Source organism: Ammodytes marinus, assembly GCF_949987685.1.
Source record: "Ammodytes marinus genome assembly, chromosome: 13".
Lineage (NCBI taxonomy): Eukaryota > Metazoa > Chordata > Actinopteri > Uranoscopiformes > Ammodytidae > Ammodytes > Ammodytes marinus.
This window is the reverse complement of record NC_137217.1, coordinates 15,969,140-15,975,139: the sequence shown is the minus strand read 5'-3', so window position 1 is coordinate 15,975,139 and position 6,000 is coordinate 15,969,140.

Sequence of the window (6,000 nt, the reverse complement as noted above, 5' to 3'; positions counted from 1 at the left end):
TGTGTATTTTTGAGATTCTTTAATATTTGGTATGTGTATATCTAACCTTTTTTAAATGATGGCATTGTAACTGAAATAGTGTTTTAATTTTGCCATTAAAATTGTATCGAGAACTTACTTTATGCGCTATCAAATTTGCTTTGATTCCCTTTTAACCGTTGTGGCAGTGAGGAAACACCATTAGCTATATTTTTGTTCCTTAGTTAGGCGTGTTTAGGCTTACATTGTATGGAATTAAATTACAGCAAGTTAATGGCCACTGCAGGGTGTTAATTGTATGAACTGAGGAGTCGCTAATTGTGGATGTAGGAAAATGTATTGTTTACTTTTTAAAGATACTGGACAAGGTTATTGCTATTTTATAACCCTTGAGTGCAGTTTGTTAGAGACCATATCTATGATTGGTATGATTTTTGTTCTTGCAACCCCTATAGAAAAGGGCTGTACTGCACTTGCCGCAATTGCAATTACATAAAAGCCACAGCATCTTGGATAAATACTAGAGTCAGAGCTGTGATAAATGTTGTAGAGAGTTCAACACAGTTTAGTTCTTCTGAGCCATTATTGTGTTCTAAGCAGCTGTGTCCTTTTTTAGATGTAGTAAAAGAGTAATGGGTTGGCAAAGTAGGCCTTGCTGCGAGTTTGTCCTTGTTGGCAACCAAATAACCAAACAAAGAAAATGCTCTCATAGACTAACATTTAAAACACACCAAGTAAATTATTATAATTCACCAACTACAAAACCAGGGACCAGTATGAGATACCTCTTTTAATAGACAAAATGTGTTGGTCATCATACACACATTTGGACCCGTTGGTGGAACCAGATAAAAAAGTGAGGTGGGTACCAGAATCATTGGTAACATCCTCTGACAACAACGCATTGTACCAACCTTTATGGCAGTATGGCCAGTTTTAAGAGCAAGAAGACTGACGCCAGTGCTGCACAGGATGTGGAAATGCCACGCGACTCAGAAAATCATTAGCTAGTCCAGGGAGCAAATTTCTCAGTACATGTCGTCTCTGAAAGTGCCAGTCTTTACCATGTGTTGATAACAACTAGCCTGGCATTCCCAGACCTGCCACTAGGCGCTGGCAAATTAAATTTGCTGCGCGTGTTGGTCTGGACACGCTCCGTTGAAGCTTTATCAAGAAGACCAGAAATCTGGGCTCACGTTTCAATTGGTTCTATCTCATATGGGCGCGCCAGAGCCCTTTATATGGTACTCTGGGGAGGACGTAACCGGATGACGACAGTGACGTGCATGCGACGTCGAAGCCGTGATAGTAAACATCAGAGATGGCTGCGGATATGTTGTGTGAGTTTGAGACTGCTTTGGCCTCGACCCTTAACGATTTGGAAGACGGCACTCAAATCTTTCATTAGCAAGTAAGTGGAATGTTCTATTTTGCCGACCGACAACGGCAAACGTTTAATTTAACAGTTTAACAGCTGTTCGCTAAACGAAAGGGGCTTACGTCGCCTTGTGCATCGCTCTGATTGGTTGTAGTGCTATCCAACTGCGTGCAGTGGCATTTGAAATGCACGAGTAGGAGCCGCCCCTTGAGTTGGAAATTACAATTGATCGTCGCCAGACCCTCTATCGTTCAAGATATCAGGGTCTGGATTTCCAGGCTAGATAACAACCTCATTGATTTACAATGTTTATGTGTTAACAACTGTACATGTATGTCCACACCCAGGCCGTCTAGTTTTCATATTTTCTAATCTTAAAAGTAATTTTTGTCCTGTTTCCTAGTGTTGGAGGAGAGGAGAGTGATGTGAGACAGTTAGACAACATAAGCTGTATAAAGTTTAAGCATGAGAGTTTAATTCAAATCAATGGTTTCTCGCGAGGATGTTTTTGTCGTGTACAGCCAGAGCTTACAGTATGAAAAGCTACTTCTTCAGGTGAAAAAAGTCATTTTAAATCATTTACACAAAGCATCAACCACATGACACCATCTTTGTCATGTGATTGGTTTACACTTAAACAATAGGTACAGTCACGCACTATGTAAACAGGTTTCCTAAATAACACCGCAGGGTGTGTCCGAGGATGGGGGGGGGGGGGGTGGAGGGCGAGACAGTCTGAAGACGATAGGCTGGGTGTAGGTGTGGAATACACATAGTATGTGGAGAGGGGGAATTTGGAAATTTCTAAATGCAGACACTGTTAAAACAGCCCTCTTATCATTTGAGTCAAGAGATATATCATATGCAATATTTGCCATTACAAGGGGAATCCCTCCTTTTTCAAATTTCACTCAATAAACACCAGTTTGTCTACACAACCTCAGGGGCCTAACATAACAACATGCCAGTTTTTTGAGAAGTGCGGGGCTCAGTAGCTAATTGGCCATAACTCATTGAGCATAGGTCCTATCATCATAGAAGTTACTGGATATTTGCAGAACTTGTGTGGTAGTGTGTAACTCTAAGCTTTTTGAGCCGAACCCATAGGTGTCGCCAGAAACACCAAAACCAAAGGCCACGCTCCACACTGACTCCGATTGACCTTACATTTCTTACACAAGTACAACTTATGGTGCTATACAAAAAAGCCTCTTGGACGATAGAGGTCAGCCATGATGACGGATTTGACTTAATTTGCGTAAACTGCAATCCAGTCACGTGACATCTTGTTTCCAACCTATCATCACCAAATATGTACACAGCCTTAGGGGACCAACACACATGTAAAACATTTAAGCAAGATAGCTAAAGTAACTTGGCCGCCATTGACAAAAAATACTTCACAAGCCTTGGTAGCAAGGCCTTTGCTACGAATTTGCCATGACTAATCACCCAACTGCCCAATCAACCCCAAACTTGGGACTTATCTTCAGAAAGAGTGTGGCAGTAGTTCGCCAGGCTGACGGGGCGTATTACTGGTTGGAAACCTACTAGTTCTTCAACGTTTTGAGAAAACGTGTGGGGCAGTAGACTGAGTGGGTGTGTGCCAGTGCCCTCTGACAAATGTTCAGCGTTTTGGTGCAAAGGATTCTCCCAAATGTGCATGCATGTGTAGACAATATCAGTTTAGGGTGCTCCTGTTTGGTGACTGAGGCACATAAACAGTGGCGTAACTTTGATGTTCATATTAGTGGGGACACATTTTGGCGAAACGTCACACAATTTGGCGAAATGCCCTCGCCCCAGACCCAGCATCCAACCGCTCACTAGTTTATTAACCAAACCAGTTTTATCATGTATCTATGTAGCCTATAGTTTAGTCAAGAGTTGAGCGGCTATCAATCGTTTTGCACTAAAACACTTATTATATTCATACATCCTTGGCTGCTTATGTTTCACAGTAGGGCTGTCCCCGACTCGGAATTTCAGTTTACGAGTGAACCGGGGAGTTGGAGGGCAGCTGAAGCGCGAGCGTGCCTGAGCCTCGGCGAGCCGGTGAAAGAGAAACAACACAGAGCCGGTGACGGCTGCAGAGAATGGTGATTTGCGCGAGTAAAAAAGACAAGATGCTCGCGGTCTACGGGGGCTTAATTTTTTCCAAGGCGACCTCTCTTTACTACAGCACATAGCAGAATCAATAGGCATATATAGTGTGCAATTTGCACAGCGCAAACGCTGAGCATTCACCAAAAAACAAAAAGTTTCACAGCTAATGTAGCCGTTAAAGTCAGAAAAGATCTTTGACTTTTTGGGTCATCAGATAGTCTGCTCTGACCCTTTTTGTAGACTGTATTCGAGTTGTCAATCCAGTCCAGTTTATTGTTCAGGTGAACACCCAGGTAGCCTACTTATAAGATATAACTATCTCAATGTCCATTCTGTGGATAATAATAATAATAATTGATAGGTTTTATATAGCGCTTTATTGCCTAGGCACTCAAAGACGCTTTACAGGGTTCCTGGTTCAATTCGTTCACACACAGTCATACCGGTGGTGGTAAACTACGAGAGTAGCCACAGCTGCCCTGGGGCAGACTGACCGAAGCGTGGCTGCCATTCAGCGCCAATGGCCCCTCCGACCACCACCTCAAACATACAGCAATCATACACATTCACACAAGGCAAGGTGGGTGAAGTGTCTTGCCCAAGGACACAACAACCATGACACAGGTGGCCGGGATGGCCGTAGATGTTCACTGGTGTAGGAGGAGAGTATTTGCCCCTTCGGATATCCACAACTAGCTCCTTGGTTTTCACTGCATTGAGTAAGATGGTTCAGCTTGCACTGGTTAGTAAATCCCTTGGTCGGAACCAGGTACTTACTGTCGTCCCCATCTGTGATGAGGCAAACGATTGTGATTTAACTATCTCAATGTCCGTTCCCTAAATCCCTGGGTCAGTTCCCTGTACCATCTGTAATGAGGAAAACGATTGCAGTCACCAGAGATCGTTAGCAGGTGGCAGTTTGTTATGTTGTTAGTGGAGTCTCCAGTGTAGCGAGTGATATAGAAGGGGGTCGGAACCGTTTCCTGCAGGACCCCAGCACTAGCACTCACTAGGCCTCGTACTATGGTCGGTTGTTGAGGTAATCCATGATCCAGGTGATGGTTCACCACTGTGCACTCTAGCTTATTCCCCAGCAGCCTAGGCCTTTTGGTTATCAAGGCACTGTAGAAATAAAACAAAATTATTGTCACAGTGTCCCCGGCCTTTTCCAGGTGAGAGAGGGATCTCTTCGGTCAGGCTGAGGAGAAACAGCTGTTCCACTGTTGAGCTCCCCAGGGCACAAAGTGGCTGAGCTGAATGGCTGAGAGCTGAAGAAGGTGTCAAAGGAATCTGATGGTTGGACGTGGGTCCTTATCGAGAAAGGAAAGACAAGAGGAGTTGCAGCACTTGGGACTGGTAAGGGATAGGGGTGTATGACTGATCAAATGCATTGAAGAAGTTGTGTAGGTAGTTTGTTTAATGTTTTGGTCCCTCATGGGCTGGGAGTCAGGTTACTTGTAGCTGTGGATGGTTTTAAGGCCCCTCCAAACTCTCACTGACATTGTTCTTTTGCAGCTGATCCTCCATTTTCTTTCTATAACTTTTGTTTTCCTCCCCGATCCTCAATCTCAGTTCCCTCTGAATATTTCTAAGCTCCTCTCTATTTTTCGGACTCATAAATGTAACACCAGGGGCGGGTTACAGTATTTGTTTTGAGATTCGGATTCCCTGGCAAACCAACACAAGCAAAGATGAAAGAAGAGTTCTTATAAAAATATATACTTTATTACGCTATTTTAAAAGACAAGCTTGTTGATCAATAGCCTCTTAAAAGAGGACAGAATTATTTAAAAGCAACGTCTTCTTGGTTGTCCAATGTTCTATACGAAGGGGGAAATACCAAACTCAGTCCAGTCCCGGGTTGGCTCCTTGTTTTCCCTTCGGTCCAATCCGGATAGGAACTCAGTGAAACAGCTTTGCTCCAATCCGGAGGTCCAGCGCCAGGGATTCCTGGGGGCCGCTCCAATCCGGACGTCCAGCGCCAGGGATTCCTGGGGACCGCTCCGCTTGTGCCAGCGATTCCTAGGGGCCGCTCTGCTACTGTCAGACAGACATGAAAATCAATGTGTGCCTTGCAGCGCAGTACATTTAAAAACACATTTACTCTCTGTGGGTTAGCGTGACAACTTTCCTTAACGTGAATGTATACGAGCCCATCAACAGGTGCAGTCGTCACTACCGCTCCGCCGTCGTCACTACCGCTCCGCCGTCGTCACTACCGCTCCGCTGTCGCCTCTGGATCTGGCACCTCACTAAATCAAACAGGAACAGGAGTCAACAGCTTCTCCTCTCGTGTCTGAATATAAAAAGCACACACACCAATGGAGGAAGAGGCCACTTCCCTTAAGTTGGAGTGTTGCGAGCGTTGACACTGCAGAGTCTGGGAGACGATTTCACCGAGACACAGGAGATCCAGTCCGCTGGGAGACGATTTCACCGAGACACAGGAGATCCAGCCAGCAGCAACACTGGGGGAGGAGATCCAGTCTGCGACAGCGGGCAGCACGTTCGTCCGACCAGAGTTCCTCACCAGCGAG